This window comes from Geospiza fortis, unplaced genomic scaffold (genome assembly GCF_000277835.1).
Source record: "Geospiza fortis unplaced genomic scaffold, GeoFor_1.0 scaffold23, whole genome shotgun sequence".
NCBI lineage: Eukaryota > Metazoa > Chordata > Aves > Passeriformes > Thraupidae > Geospiza > Geospiza fortis.
Window position 1 is genome coordinate 5,284,466 of NW_005054303.1, and position 17,253 is coordinate 5,301,718.

The following is a 17,253-nucleotide window of genomic DNA, read 5'->3' on the forward strand; positions in this document are numbered from 1 at the left end:
TCACAATGCACCTGCATCTTGAACAATATGTGCAGCTTCGCAGTTGCTCCCTTTCAGGTTTCAGAGGAAATGAAATGTAATACAGATTGACAGCAAGGGTGATGCGGAGCTTCTGTGTAAGGAGAGACTAAATAGATTAGAACCCTTTCCCTGAAAAATATAACAGAAAGCAGATATTGTATAGAGAATGTCATGTAGGAGATAGATAAGGAATACTATTCAGTGTTTCTCAGAACACAGTAACAAGGGAATAGCAAATAAAACATTCAAATACCAAGTTGAAAACAAAGGCAAAGAATAATTTTATTCCACACAACTCCCATTCCATGTCTACAGGATGCTGTGGATGCCAGGAGCTTAGTTGGGTTCAAAGAGCTGTAAAACATGGCAGTGGAAGGGAAATCCTGGTAGGCTCTTGTAAAGAGTAGACACAGCTGCTGGTTTCTGTTTTGGAGGGTATTGGAAGGGTGTTTCACTGCACACTTGCATTGTCCATGCAAAGACTGGGAAAGAGAACTGTTCGTATTCTGTATTGAAAATGGATTCTGGGCTTATTCAGTCTGTTGGGGATCACACATTGCTACTGCAAGAAGAACTTTTGTATTATCATAGATCCACCATCAAATTGACATTGAGTCAATGCAACCTTTGCACTTATTTCAAAGTGCTCTGCATTGGAGCATCAGATGAAGTCTCAGTTCTCTTACAGGTATTGTAAAAACTGATGGGTTTCGTGAGGGACAGGATTTCAGATAGGTTCCTAATATTTCTAAAGAATAAGAGGTGTTTCCATTAAAGTAGCTGAGTGAACCATGAGATTTTATGGGCTGGGGATAATAGATTATATATTGGAAAGGAAATGGAAATGTCTTTCAGAAGCTGAGATCACTGCAGATGCATTCAGGATAGTTTCATTTCTTTCATCCACTGTCAAGAACACTGTTTGTCAAGAACATCCTCATAAGTTCATGCTCTTTTAAACAACTTAGATCTCTGATGGAGCAAAGGTAGGACAGCAGTTATTGACTCAGAAGGCTGTAAATCCATCTTTTCCAGCTGATTTCAAACGGGCAGCTTCTAAAAGCTGATGGGAAAAATATCACGAACCAAAGAGAGGTTTGTCTTTACTTATGGTATGTTTAATGTGCTATAAGAATAGTTGGTCTTATTTAGACTTTAGACCTTATTACAGTCTTCATGTATGGAGGCGAATAACAGGGACTCCTGGGCTACCATCTCTTGTGCACTAGCTGGATGAGATTCAGGAGGATGTAGGATTATAGTCATCTTTCCTAAGGCCTGCAGACAGCTGAGAAAGCATAGCTGTGAATTCTGCTCCCTGCTGGGTCCTGGAACTGTCCTTGCTGTGCTCCTCTTGAGCGCTGGGAAGATTTCAGAGTTAGCTTTGTTTTGTTCTCAGCAGTAGGAAGTGTCTTCAATTCATAATCATGCCTCACACCTAAAGAGGGAGAGCCATGTTTTTCCAAGTTGTGAAACTGATCTGTTTGGGAAAATTAACAAAACTTAGTTTGTAATTAAGGGTATTAAAGCCACTTGACTATAAATAGTTTATCTGGGCTAGAAGCCATCTCCTATTATAGACTTGACAGGAACAGTACAGGATATTAACACAAAAGAAAGATAATTTACCAAGTTTCATTTGCTAAAATAATATCTTAAAATATTTTTTCTTTATAGAGATAAGTGTACATGTTTAGTATAATGAACATAGTAACAACAAGCTAAACCATTCATTTATACTATACAAAAATAGATAATGGAACTTCATGAAAACAAAATACCTGTATTTTTTAGGTGGTGTGTGTAGCTGCTACAGTTCTAGATAAATTTGTCATCCAAGTTAGGCCGCTGGAATCAAGGATTTAGTCAAAGTTAGAATGCCACATTGAACTGAACCATGAAGACCTAGCTTCCACTTATCCCTAATGCAGAAAACTCAAAGGCATTGTAGGGGGACACAGTAGAATGTAATCTTACCCCTCAATGAGTTGCAGCTGGTACCAATTACTAACAATTAAGAACACCTGTACTAATAAGAACACGTGGCATAAAAGGGTGGAGTAGTAGTAGTAGGAGGAGTTAGATGGCTACAGTGAGGACTGAGAGGAGTTGCTGCTCAGAGGAGCTCACCATGAGAAGCATTGGGAGGGTGTGAAACTCAGAAGCCATGGAATCCTTGCATGATAATAGAATCGTTGTAATATATAAGGCAACAAGGCTTTACACACAGAACTGCTAAAAAGATTTGTAAAAATGGCTTTGGATGCTTTAGTATTGTTTTTAAGTCTTTTCATTCCTCTAGTTCCTTTTCTATTATATAAGAAAACTCAAACTACAATTATTACAAGGCGTACTTCCTAATGTTAGGTAACTGATTAAACAAACAATGCAGATCAAAGGAAATTTAATAATTATGCATCTAAGTCTGCATCTAAGTTTTAAAACCCCCATGTTTTGAAGTGATGAATTATTCACAACTCAAGATGAAATGGGGAACATTCCAACTCATGCTTTTGAAGTATCATCATATTAATCTAGGCCACTTTATGCACATCTATAGTCTTTTCATCTCTGGAGATCTCTGCAAGATGGTGGGCATGTCACTAAATTTCTGTTGGCAGAGAGTCAAGAAACAAGTATTTTAAAACTTACAGTTTATTTCTATTGTGATTCAATTAATATTCAGAATTCCTAAGGGAGCTGTATGATCTTCTTCCTTTTTTCATATTTTGTGACTTCCATTGGGTTTTTCCTCCCCTCCAGTTATTTTATTTATGCATATTTGTTAGATGATTTTTTAATTACACATACTTATCTTAAGATATTAATTTTAACCTTTGCTTCCCTGTCCCCATTCTCTACCATCCCAGTCAGGCAGCTTCATTGTAATTCTGTTGTTTAGAAAATGCATAATTCATCAGCTGTGTCCAAGCTAAAAACTGAACACTTATAAAAATTAATTGAGAGAAATCTGTTCCAGATGAAACTTTTTCAGTTGGTCCCTATTTTTGTACAATTAAAAAAAAAAAAAAGAAAGATAGAAAGAGAGCATACTTGATTCCAGTGTTACAATTTGTGTCCACTTTCAAACTTTGATGGTCCTTTTCTTCAAGAATGAGTTATGTTTTCATTCAAAACACTTTTGAGGACACCCTTTGTGGTTTTGCTAGACTTGTCTCTTACCAGGCAAGTGCAATAGTAGTGGTAGAAAAATGTCCTTTAAATGGGAGTGTCTCCTTATAACTTTACAGTAAGAAAATCCATTAATGACCTGTGGGCTTGCTGAATTTCAAACTGTAGAGAATACAGAACAGGAGGCTGGTGTTGATGCACACACTGATGGTGGATGAGAAGGGCAAGATGGGAGTTGGTCTGTATTGTGACCCACCACTCAAACTGAGATCTGATCTGACTTGAGTGCCCAGCTCCTCTGGTCTAAGGAGTGTCTGGCTCATTTCAACCCTTGGACAAGCCTCTTCCTTCATGCCATCACATTCTCCTCCTTCCTGCTCTAGAATCAGCTGTATCCCAAAATTCATCCCAGCTTTTTCCTCTTTCTCAGAGCTCCTCTCCCCTCAAGGTCAGCCTTTCTCAGATCCTTCTTTTTGGAACCTTTACCCCTACTCTTAGAAATACTAGATTTCTTTTTTTTCTTTTTAAAAGGAAGAGATACACTAGATAATGGGGTACAACTGTGCTAGGTTGGAAAAGGAGGCTACAGGAAGAGTGCTGTAATTGGTGGCTTTTCTGTCTGGACACTTTACCACATTGAGATCTTGATTTTTCGTCACCAACTTCTCCCTTGCTTCTTTCTGGTGCTGTGTTAGAGATAAAACCTTCAGAGTTCCTTGATTTTTGCACGAGAATAGCACATACTTTAATGATAGTATCTCATCCATAAACATTGCAGTGTGGTGTTATGATATGCTAATGATCTGCCTGCACAAATCGGTGTGACCATTCAAAGAAAGTGAAGTACACTGAGCTCAGCAGCTCCTTTCAATATGGTAAGGAAAGGAACCTGCTGTAGCAGACAACTACATCAAGAGTAAAATAAGAGCCTCAGATCTGCTTACAATAAATGAGCTCTGTATAAAGGAACACTTTACAATTCAGATGCTTCCTGTGTACTTGTACAAATGAAATTAACCTTTAAAAATTCTCAGTCGAAATACTTATTATGTCTTTCCTCCAAATTCTTCATCAAAGTTTCATACATAGTTCAATAATGTGATTTAATTTTCTGGGTAATAGAAATAATCTTAACAATTCTGTACATGAAGAAGTGTTCTTGAGTGAACATTCAAGCAATCCTCTTGCTTGCTCTGATTATTTCTGTGCAACCCAGACAGTTTTTTTCCAGATGAAGTATGTATCATTTCTTCTTAGGGAGTGGAATAATTTCTGTTTCCATAATGCAGGTCTTACTACAAACTGTGACTGGCCCCAGAAGCACATGAAACTGCTGAAGGTGTTCCTTGCAAATCCCTTCCTATAAGTTTGATGAGAAGAACAAGGAAGGACCCTATGAAGGAGAAGCACCTCCTCCCTTGCCAAAGGCATTGTCACATAAAATAACTTTAAGGTGAGAGGATAACTACTAGGTGATAAATGTGTTCTGTACTGAGGTTCTTTGGCACACAGCACACACTTTGTCAGGAGACACACAACAGAAAACCAGCCCAAAGCACATAGTGACTGCCTGAGGTTGCCAGCTGTTGATTGAGCTGCAAAGATGACCACAAGGCCCCATTCTTGCTTACGGGGCAGTGAGTGAAAGCTAAGTTACCCAGCCATCAAGATCACTAGATCTTCTCTGATTACTTCAATCTTGTTTCAATTGTATTGTGTTAATTACTTCCACAATAAGCATTTAATTTTTCTGAAGGAATATGTTTAATGTCCTGAGAGCATTGCAAAGAGCTACAAACACGATCACAGCAACTTTGATGAGAGGAGGCAAATTTTCTTCTTAAATGCATCAGAACTGAAGTGCCTGTACTGTACACAGTTTGCCTGGACAGAAAGAACTGGACTCTGTTTTATGGTTTGCAAACCTGCATGGCACAGACCAGACAGTGCTGGAACAGTTCAATCTGTGTGGTCTCTGGGGAAGTGAGCACATAGGTGGGTTACACCATCATAACAAAACATTTGTTGGAGGTGTTATGCCAGTTTATGTCAGATTATTTGGACAGTCAAGTTAAAAAAATTTGTTTTGTCAAATGTTCCAGTTCCTGTCCATGCAAGTAGAGTTCAGTGTTACCTGAATTTGCTTTGCTACAAATTGGACTCGTCTGTATTTCTGCGCCAAATTATCTCATAACACTCAGCTACTTCCTTATGTGGGATGACTCATTTCATGAATTTAACAGTTTGTGACTACATATGTCTTTTGACTACTAGCCAGTCAACAGAATAATCCAAATCTATGCAAAACAATTGAAGGCTAAGAGGTCTAGTCATTAGAGATCATCTATGGGTTTCTATATAACAAAAAATAAGGACACAAATCTGCTTTACACCTCATAGTCTATCCATCTGAATTTTTGACGGGGACAGATGCTTCTCTTGCTGTATGAAATTCTTAGAGATGACTTTAAAATATTGCATATACAGCTGCTAGGGCCTGGAAGGACTAATGGCTCAAAAGACAGCACCTTTTTGGAAGACAGAAGTCTTTCTCACACAGAAAGACACACAGAGTGTCTTTGAGCACTGCCTTTCTCTTGGATTGCACATGTTAAGAAATCTCTGCTTTATGTGAATCATAGATATTAACAAATCAAACTGGGGTTTTCCACGGGGAAAAACAAAAAGGAGTGGTTCTCAAACCTTATACCTTCTCTGCTTCTGCCTAAGTCAAATTAAGTATCTTCCTACTCACCTTTACTTAGGACAGTGTTTTCATTTGAAATCATGCCAGCAATATAAATACATGCATGCAAACTGGTTATACAATTTTCCTTACTTTTTGACTCACTCCTTTTGCTAATAAAATAATCATTACTACTGTGCCACATGACGTATCAGGTGCATTTTCCTGTTATTAATTTCTTGTCTTTTTGCATATCAAGATATGGTTAAGCAGAACTCAAAAGCGACTTCAGATTCTGAAAAAACACTTTGTGTCCTTATGGATCTTTTTATCTGAAGATAAAGTAATTTAAAAATGTGAATTCTTTCAAGCTCCAAAGCTTCTTCTAAGTGACATAGAATCAATGTGCTTAAAAATCCACAACTGTTGAATAACCTTAGTGAGGTACAAGAAAATCTGTAAGACAGCTAGGAATAAATTTTGGTGATAATTGTTGATTCACCTTGTTTGGGGAGTACCTAAAACCTGCCTTTAATTTTCTCTTTTTTCCCCTCCTGTTACCGTGTATGAGTTATTTCTAGCACAGAATTTATTTGCATTTTCTGACTCTCTTATTGTACATATTTTGATTACTTTCAGCTGAGTAGATCTGTGCAGTTCTTCTGTACTTCAGGAGAAAACAACACGTACACAAATAGTAGAAAAAAGACCTTTTCAAAATTGAGAGATAAATAACTTCTGTAACAGCAATAGATTGTATAAATTTTCATTTTTAACAGCAAAACAGTGTTAAGACTGCCATACCAGAAGAATGGAAATACCTCATTTAAGCAATTTTCACAAAAATATGTCTGCAACAGTGAACTCCTCAGCCATTCCCAGGATCAGCTTTGGAGGCATAAAATGTGCCAAAGGGTGTCTGGGACTAGCAGTTCTAGCAGTTTAACAAATGTTTTAGATGTTACTGGAAACGCTTGAATTTCCTGATGTAGACATAACCCATCAAGGAATGAGGTGAAATGCAACCTGGCCAACCTGAAAGTTAGCTCAGTTTTCCTCAAAATGCCCCTCATTGCTTTTTTTTTTTAACAAATCAGCAAGAAGCCTGCAGAGCAATGTGATGTAGCTTTGGTAGATCTGAGGGGAAAATATGCATGAAGTATGAACAAACTATAGAACAGTCACAGGATGTTGGTCTTCACAGATTGGGTTTCCCTAAAAATGCAATGATGACTACTCGTGCTCCTATTGAATTCCTATAAAACTTAAAATATTCACTAGTGATATTTTATGCACAATATGGCAGCAAGATCTTTTAGAAAGATAAAATATCCAAAGCCATTTGGCAGATGTCGCTGATCTGAAACATCACCATCATGCCATGACTACAAAGAAAGATGATCTGATGGTCCATTCTGCCTTTTAGTTATGATTCTATAAATGATGCAGATTTTCCAAGGTGTGTGGTGCTACACAGCAGGCTATTTTGAATGTAAAGCAATCTATTTCAGGTATCTGTGAGCTCTGAAATAGGACTGAGAAGAATGAGACTTGTCAGTGAGGCTGCGATCTTTACCTGGCTATTTGCCACACTGAGTCATGAGATGTGCTCCTGTTAACTCAGCATCAATCTTATGTGCACAAAATCTATTTAAAATGATCATCAGCTAAGAGAGCACTTGGGAAATGTGTCTTCCTAGCAGATGCTAGATGGCCTCAGAAAGTCAGATTAGTCCCTATACACATACAAAATTATTGAACTGTGTGCTCACAAGCTTTTTCTCTCCCCTCACAGAAGATCTACTTCCTCATGCTTTACATAGCTGATCCCTTAAGCAACTACTTTATTACTTCCTTTTTGTCCCTGCTTTGCAGTATCTGCAATACAAGCCCCTTTATGAAGGAAAAGAAATTTTTGTCCATATGGAAATCTATGTTTCTAGTGACTTCTCGTGGAAATTTTTATTTCTCTTGAAAGCAATGGAAAGTTGATGAAGAATCTTGATGAAAGTGTCCAGCAGTGCAAGGGAAATTAACTCCATTTCACAGGGAAGTACAGTGCCTGATTACCCTCCAGTTTGGGCCACCTGCATCCTGAAACAAAAAACTTGGATGCCCTTGAAGAGTCCTTGACCAGGTCTCCCTAGTTTGGCAGCTGAAGTAGCAGACAAGTCATCAGGAAAACAGCAAGTCATGGATCTGTTAGATCTAAACAAAAACATACTTTGAACACGTTTTTGTTTTTGTTTTGTTTTTTGTTTGTTTTTTTTTTTGACAGAGACACCCATCATTTGCTGGAAGTTGTCTGGACACCTCTAAGTGCAAAATACTGCACAAACAAATTCAAGTACTAGGTATACATGGCTTTGAGGTTTGTCCATTTTGTGAAAAAAAAGACATTTGAACAATGTTGCTCACCATCTTGTATCTTTTGGTGTGAATAATGAATATTCAGCACGTTGTGTTTCCAGGAACTTTGCTAAAAATAGCACTGTATCCTTGTTGAAAAAGTGATGAGCATAACTGTGAAGAATGACTTGGACGCATTTCCTTCCTCTTCTGTCTTCTTTGTTAACTCTTTCTATCATAACACTTCTGCTCACCATCAAACTGCCACCTCCTCAGCAGACAGACCAGAGAAGCATGAGGGCACAGATGTGGACAAGTAAGGCTGGAGGCGGGAGATTTTCAGGTCTTGTTCCCTCTGCTCTCAGTTTAGTGGTGGGACAAGATATATCTGAAGCATCTTTAGCTATTTTCATCTAATCTGTTCATGAAACATTCAGAGACATTGCTGCTCTGCCAGTGCTTAACATTACTTATCTTTTTCATCATACAAAATAATGCCTGAAAATAAACGGTGAACAAGAAACTAAATCAGTATAATTTCCTTTTAATACTTTTTATTCTCACCTCGGTGCGAATTAAAACTTCATACTCGGTCTATGAAATCCTCAGCCCCCTTGTTTCATTGCACTGGATTCTCTCCTGTTTGTCACCTCTTTTGGTAAATCATTGGGTGTGATTCAGTCTCTCTGGTCACTGCTGCCCAACAGCAGCTTCCCTCAGGCAATTTACCTTATCTGAAATGGTTCCATTGTCTCTTTTGCAGTGGGGGTGTCCTGTGGTCCAGCACTAAATTGTGTTCAGTTTGTCTCTTAAACAAAGCTCTCCCATCCCAGATCCTCCCTCCTGTACTAATCTGCCCAGGTTACATTCTGCTCTTATTTGCTATAAGTTTATATTTGCTATTACAAAGGCAAGGTTTCATTACTATCATTCTTTTTATTTTTACCCTGTTGACACTTCTTACCAATTTATAAGCAATTGCCAGTTCTTCTGATTTCTGTTTATTTACTTGAATTTTTTGTTTTCCAGAGGGATTCTACCAAGTCTCCAGAGTCTCTCTAAGCCTGCTTTGGAAGCTTATTGCCCTTATTAAGTAATTAGCTCTGCTTTTGATTGTGGAACTGTGCACTCTACTATTTCTTTCTCCTTTTCAGTCCAGTTCCATCTTCAGATTCCTGCTCAATTACTTTTTATTTTTATGACCAAATATAAAATCAGATAATTGTAGTATTGTAATTTCCTTTGACTTCTGAAAAGGAGAGGTTTTCTCAGCATCTTCCAATTCACTGGAAGTGGCCAGAGGGCTTTCTTAGATAGGAATGGCCCAAGTTCAGAATTTCCTCTGCCTCATACTTAGCAAAGAATTGATTCTGGTTAAGAGTCATCAGACTACACTCTTCCAGGCATAATGGATGTTCCACCTAAAGAAACTTAGAGGACAAATCAGTCTAGTATGCCCTGAGATACAATCCTGTTGCAGCTGGGTTTTTGGAGATGAGAGTTTCAGGTCTGTGTGGCTTTCAGGATCTGTTTGAGTTTCATCCTGGAAGTTTCACTGAAACAAACACTGTCTCATTAAGGATTTCAGTTTCAAAACAATAATATTGGCCTCTGTGGGAAGGAGGAGCAGGGCAGGGAATCTGAGTCAAAACATTCCTAACCAGAATGATTTTTATTTAAACAGTATAAATCTACCTTCCAGCTATGTGCGTCAAAGGTTGGCTTCCACACAAAGAAGAGGAAGTGAAGTTGTTGTTATAATTTCAGATGCAATGTTGGAGAGCTCATAAAACATCTCCAATTATGTAATACAACAGATGTCACCAGACTGTGATGGATTTTTGTTGAGTTTTAAAACTTGAGGTGTCTGACTCTTGTTAAGGATGGTGAGCAGATAGGGTAGACAGGCAGGTAAGAAAAAGAAAGTGTACTCTGAGTTATACTGCTTCTAAATTAACTCATTTAAATTAATGCACCTCTCTAACCTACTGGGATTAATTTTACTCTGAGAAAGAAAATAAGGGTGTGCTTTGCTAGCTTTGGGTAGCATTTATTCTGAACCAGAGGTACATTCTTATGATTCATGCAGAGAAGAAATCTGGTAAACGAAGGCTGCATAAAATAAAGTGTTATCTAGGGCTTAGTGAGGCATCTGGCTCTAATTTTAGATAGGCTCCTTCTATTGATGTCTCCATCTCCTCAAACAGTTGTTCTTTCTGCTTCTTTAGGTTTTTTTTCAATCACCATCTTTTATGGGGCAGCAGCTACGCTGACACCAGGGCACTCTGTGCCTGATCCTTACCACATGCCCAGAGCATGGCAGATGAGGACTCAGACATGGCTTCAGAAGGCTGCTGCTGAACATCACAGAATCAGCATTTTACAGATGAAAAGAATTATGAAAAGAAGTGCCTTTAACAAAAAATATATGCAGGGCAAACCTCTTGAGTTACATTTTACCTTGTTCTAAATGACAAGTTCCCATGAAGCAAACTTTTCATATCTCAGTATGGGGCTAGTCTGCATGGGCATAAAAATACAGAATGTTAGAAGTTTTTTACTCTATTGATATAATCATGGCTGAAAACAATTTTTTTTGTTATTTTAGCTAGTCTTCCGCTCAGAGAAAATAAATTTCACTAGGCAAACTGCATAACTCAAAAATTTGCTATTAGTATGTGTGTCACTTTTATTCAGTTCATTTCTATACGAAGTTAAAGTTGATTTATAAGCTTTAGTGTCTATTGAATATGAATAAATCAATCACCTTACACTTCATTATCTCTGGATTTTGTTTTTATGAATGATCATCTATGCAGAAGCTTGTGTTTGAACACACAACTCTGAGCTCAGAGAGAAGTGGGCCAGAGCAGTAAGGGAATTGATAATGAGGCTGCACCTTGCAGTTCAGCCCTACACAGCTATAGGAATTGTGACAATTTAGAAAGGCACCAATGCTGTTATAACTTGTAATAGCTGTCAATGAAGTTTTGGAGGAGAGGAAAAAAAAAACAACAAAAACCCCTTTTCCCTTAAGGGAGTAATGTTGCAGGAGAAGGTTGAATGACCATCAAAGGTACTACAAATGGAAACACCTTATGTTTTCCTGTCTGGCATTATGAACTTTCAAGATAATACATTTTCTATAAAAGTGATTAATAGCTTTTGTATTATAAACAAAATTCAAGATGACTCAGGAAATATTTTTGAAAGACCTAGTCAAGGAGTCATTGCTTGGAGTCATTGTATTGCATCTAGTCAAGGAGTCATTGCATGAAAGAGCTGTCACCACTTCTTGACTAAAACCATGAGAGAATAAAAGATTAGATGCTCCCAATCGAGGATTAAAGCTGATCTGAAACATCATTAAATTAAACATGGACCCAGTGAAATCAATTTCATTAACTTCAACAAAGAGAAATTACCTATTCAACATAAACATTGTATAAATTTGGTGGATCTTTTCCCTTCAAATTCCATCCTAGGTTTTAGCACTCAAACTAGACATCCCTGAAAGTTACTTTCAAGCAAATATTTGGCAGAAAGATGTCTCTGCTCCAACAATCTGCATATTTTTGTAATTATTTTATTATTTCCCCCCAGGCTTTCAGATAAAGACTGCAACTGGGTATATGAGTCTGAGAAGACTTTACCAACTGATCAGTGAAATTTGGGGGTTTTTCTATTACATTATCAAGGATATTGGTAAGATCTTTTTTATAGATAGAAGAGTGACAATAGCAGCTTCCTTGATGACAGCTGCCATTTCACACATCCTCTGGTACACTGCATCTCGGTCTATACTGGGGTCCAAAGGAATTTCTTAACCTTTTCCAAAGTAATCAGGTGACATTTTCACAGCGCTTCTGTTCATTAGGATACAAAGCATCTTCATAACTTGCTCTTTTCTTAATCTCCACTGCTGGGGGAACAGCCCTTCTCCAGAGGATTTTGTTATCCACAACATAACCTATATGTGGGCAAGTAAAGCCCAAAGAAGGCCAGACACAACTCCTTTGTTAAAGCTGAATTCCCTATCACCCCCCTCAATCTCTAGTCATGCCTCATCTCCAAATTTGTCTCTATGAATCATCTGGAAAAGATCTTTTTGATGTCTTACAGTATCCTATTAGTATTAGCAATATTAGTACATCCTACTTTCTAACCTTTTTTTTTTCTGTTAGAGTCCTTAAGAGGAACATTGCTCGTCAAAGTTTTGAATTTTCACAGCCAGGTTGTGACTTTTATCTTTTGCAATGAATAGATTTGGTCCTGGGACACACCCACGCACTCTTCTCAGTCAAATAGTCATGGAATTATTAATTCTTCAGTCTTTATTTTTAATTTCTCACTGATATTGTGAACATAATCAGACACATGTGGAAAATGAGAGACTAGATTATATTTAGCCTGTAAATTGAGTATGGTTTCTCCAGATGTTAAGTCCCTTTTTATAGTAACTGAAGCACCTGTTTATTTTCACAACTAGGATTCTGTAATGTCTTATTGGGCAGAATTATTTTTCATGGAAATCTCATGTGTTAAGGGAAGTTATGCTGCTGTGATTCTTTTGCTTCAAATCGAATATATTCAGAAGCTATTTCAGTTCCTATTGTTATGATTCCCATTAAAATGTAAACTGTTAATAATCGTAAATATATCTATATTTTTAAAAGCAAACAGTTAATATATTTCTGAGCATACTGAACTGGCAGGCTTTTAACGTACCCTGGAATCTTACTGTTCAGTCTCAGAGAGTTGATTTTGATGTCAGTCATCCCAGATAGGTGAATAGGTATTATCATCTCTATAGATAGAGAAGGAAAGACAAATATAGGGTCTGAAGTGGCACAATGCAGAATAATGACAGCTTCCACTGGCTTCAGGAGCTGTTACTGCTCATCAGCTTTAAAGATCAAGTTATTTGTGTTAACTGTTGTACAAAAATACACTTGCTTTGTAATGAGCTTTGTCCTTCTAAAGAATCACATGAAAGTTACTTAAGTTATTCTAGGAAATACTGTATTTCTCTACATCGGGAAGTTCAGGGTGTAAATATAACAATTGCATTAATATCAGGCAGGCATCAATAAAGCAAATTCTTTAGTAGCCATTAGTAGATCACAGTCCTAATCTCTCTGGCTCACCAAGGATGAGGCAAATGACAGATTCTAGAGCTCTCTTCAGGGATCACCTCTTTCTCTTTAATTTAAATGACTATATCTATGCTTATTTTTGCTATGTCAAATACTCATATACCTATTACAAAAACTAAAACAGGCTTCAGCAGCACCTTAAAGATCTATTTCCATCTATGTCTCCTTTATTAATCAAAGGTTCAATAGCAAACAACAAATAGCTTGCAGTGCAGCAAAGCAGTTAATCAGTTGCTTAAATCCCAGAGTGTCTTATGCAGTTACAGTTGTACAAAATGCTCTGCTGAGGAGGGATAGAGTGGTGATCTGAGGCCAGAGCACAATGCCTGGGGCCTCCAAAGTTATTAGCTTCAGCACCAGAATTAGAACTCAAGTTCCCCATTCCCCAGCATGTATGCAGGTCACTGCAACTGTGCTTTACCTCTTATTGAAGTTGATTTTAATAATAATACTACCATTTCCACTGGGGTAACAAATCAAACAAAAATAATTGGAGGTGGGCGATACAGTTTCATATTTCAATTTAATGCATCAGCTCTTTTTTCTCCATAAGTAATCTACATTTCTTATGAAAGCAGACAGAGACTAGATTTCACAGATTTTTTTTTTCTTTTCTCTTAGTTTTATTGCTGGGAAAGTGGAAAGAGGGTGTAATTGCTTTTGTTTCCACATACCTGTGATAATGATCATTTTTAATTTAATAAAATTAAGCTAGGAGTTTTTCTTACCATCTAAGACATTACTTCTCACAGAACTTGATGACAAGTGAGTGAAAATTTGTTCATGTACATCATGATGTAAAGATCACACAATGAATTACTTGATTCTTTAAAGTTATAACCAGTTGAAATCAAGACATTCTGAAAGAAACGTCAAAAGAAAAGGTTATTTGTTTCCAGCTGTTACTTAGTGCGTTACACTCAGTTTGTCTCAGTAAAATGCAAAATAAAAGAATATCCTGTGTCATTATGGCTGCTGAACTTTAAGGAATGCTTGAGCAATGTTCAAACTCTCCCTGCCAGCTCAGCTCCGTGCCGACGCGAGTGTGCGCACGCACGGGCGGGGAAGGCAGAGATCAATTATTCAAAGCTCGTGTGTCTGATGAAGGATGCTTAAACATCCATCTTCTCATCTCCAGATGGAAGCTGTGTGCTTTCTCTGGGATGGAGGCAGATTAGGCACCCATTCAGTAAAGCACTTGCAGGTGTGGGTTTGACAGGGCAGGGGGACAAGAAAGAAGAGAGAGGATTAAAAAAAAAAATCTGCTAAAGATGAAACAAGGTACCTCATATCACATTCATAAAGAAATGGCTTTTGGATTTTCCATCCAGGCTACAGAATTCTTGTTAATAGCTAGTTGCCAAAACAGATGCCCTGATTAATGAGAACAGATGGATTTCTCCAGAGGGTCTGCAGATTTAGGCATTACTTTCACTAAATGAAATGCTAATGATCTGGCAGTGTGCGGATTAGATGCCAGTAATATTTTATTTGTGTTTGGTGGAGTTAGAATGATCCCTTTTAGTCCTTCTTCAATATAAAATTCTATATTAAGCATCACCTCCAGATCCCTAAAAGCAATAAATAAGAGACAAATGCTTTTGCAGGATTTTACTGCTTGCAAACTCTTTTGGTAGATTATATACTTCTTGCAGGTTCTTCTCATGATTTAGAGGAATGTCTGGTTTTGTATTTTTAATTGCATTTTCCCAAGGCAAATTAATCACTTGATTCATTCTGGTAAGAAAATGAGATTACATGAAATTTTTTGTTGTTATATTCAGCACAAGTTTGTTTGTTTGATTTTTTTTTCATCACAATTTCCACATGAAATTAATCTGAAAATTTTGTACCAAACACATTTTTTGTGGAACTAGTCAATTTTGTTTCCCAAATCTGCCATAAATTAATAATTCTGGTGCTAAAAAAAAAAAGGTTAATGAATTCTGCTCTGAAGTAGCTGACTCAAATCCCTCTCTTCTTCTGTCATCTAAAAATCTTTGGTGGAATGAAAGGTTTTGTTCTGTTATGTTGTTATTTTTCTGATTTGTCAATATGATTATTTCAAGACAAATCTATCTGCACAATTCACACCTGCCTGACTATTATTCTGTCATCTTTTTTTGTTTCTGGAAAGACTGTGAGGAAAATAATGCAGAAATCAATTCTTTATAAGGGGGCTTTAGGACTAATCTGTCTTTACAATAAAGAAAAAGAAAATCTCATTAATCTCAATGGGATCCCTAGCTGCTACTTGCTTTATAGAACCTGCATCTACAGCCTAGCATAACTGTCAAACAGCTGTTTCTTAGTTTTAAATAGATGTTTTTGCTATATGTGATTTCCTTTCAGAATCATAAAGTAGCAGCAAACTCCTTTAGGAAAAGTACTCACTGGAGGTGGGTGTATAAATTAGAGACCAGGACTAGAAAGTTGACTGGACTATAAAGCAGTATAAAAGAAATAAAGGGGCTTGAAATTTGCAATCATCATAATGACTGACTGACTGGGAAATTGGCCACTGACATTTCTCCTAAAAAAAAAAAAATTTACAGTTCCTCTGATCAGCTACTGAATACTGGCAGGGAGAAAGATGAGTCAATAATATCCAGAAGTGGCAGTAGATTTGGGGAGCAGGATCTGGAGGTCTCCAACCAGGCTGTGTCAGTGCTGTAAACTGTGCCCACACAGCAGGGACACCAGAGGAGCTGGTGTGTGGTCTCACAGCACAGCCTGGCAAGGGTCACTATTCTACCATCCCTGTGCCATCAGGGATTTGCCAACCCCTTACTTTCTGTGCTGTTGTTTCAGGAGTATAAAATTCGTGTCAGACTGTCTAATCCGTGGTACAACGCTGAGGAAAACAGAACAGCTTAAAATACCTTAAATTTGATGCAGAGTATCTTCAGTTTCCTTGGTTTAATTAAAGGAGGATAGGACCCCACTTGGAGCAGAGATCTGATGATGACTTCCCTTTCATAATTAATTTTCCATGCCAGCTGTCTTGCCCCTTGTAAATCCATTTCACAGACTCTCCAGTTTCTGTTCTCCTCTCTTATTCAGAGATCTGTATGCTATCTTGTCCATGAACTGTACAGAAATCTCAGTTACATTGTCACCCTTGCATTCACCACCTATATTTGTTCTCTCAAAAATGCATCAGATTTGACAGGTTCTGGGTGTGATGAATTCATGGTGATTGACATTAATTATATTTCCTGCCTTTAGTTACTTATTAATCACCTAAATTTCTTATTCACTTTTCTCCTTCTATGGAGTTGTGTAGGACTTCAGATCTGATGGAAAAAAACTCGGAATAAGGCAATGTGGGATGATGTGATTCCAACTTAGTAAATAGGGAGAAATACCAAAATCCTGCATTTAAATAAGTAATCTTGCCAAATAGCCAGTGGAGCTCCTCTGTTCCCACCCCTCATGGTAAATATACCAGTCAAAATCCATCTTCAGCTCTTCATTGGAACTTCATGGAGTGCATTAATATACAGAATGAAGGCTGGCTTTAAGCTTTCTGATAGTTTATAGTTACAGTGCAGCAAGCTTGCCCACCAGAAAAAGGGATGTAGTCTGAGTCCTGTTGTATGTTATTCTCTTCATTAATCCATTGAAATTCAAATTCTTTCTTGCAAAAGTGAAATGTGGGACCCATTTCCATACTGGTGCTTAAGCCTTGCTAACGACAAGTGAGCCCTGTGCTTGACAGTGGGGAATGTAAACCATTTCCTTTATCTGTAACACTCAAAATAAGTTAGGAAGTAGCATTTGTATCTGAATTGAATGTTGCCATAAATGCATAAAGGCTTTGCTGTCCACCTCAAAAAGATAACAATAGATGAGCCTTGACCATATGATATTTATGCTGCTTTAGCTTCCTGATAGATTCCACGTATG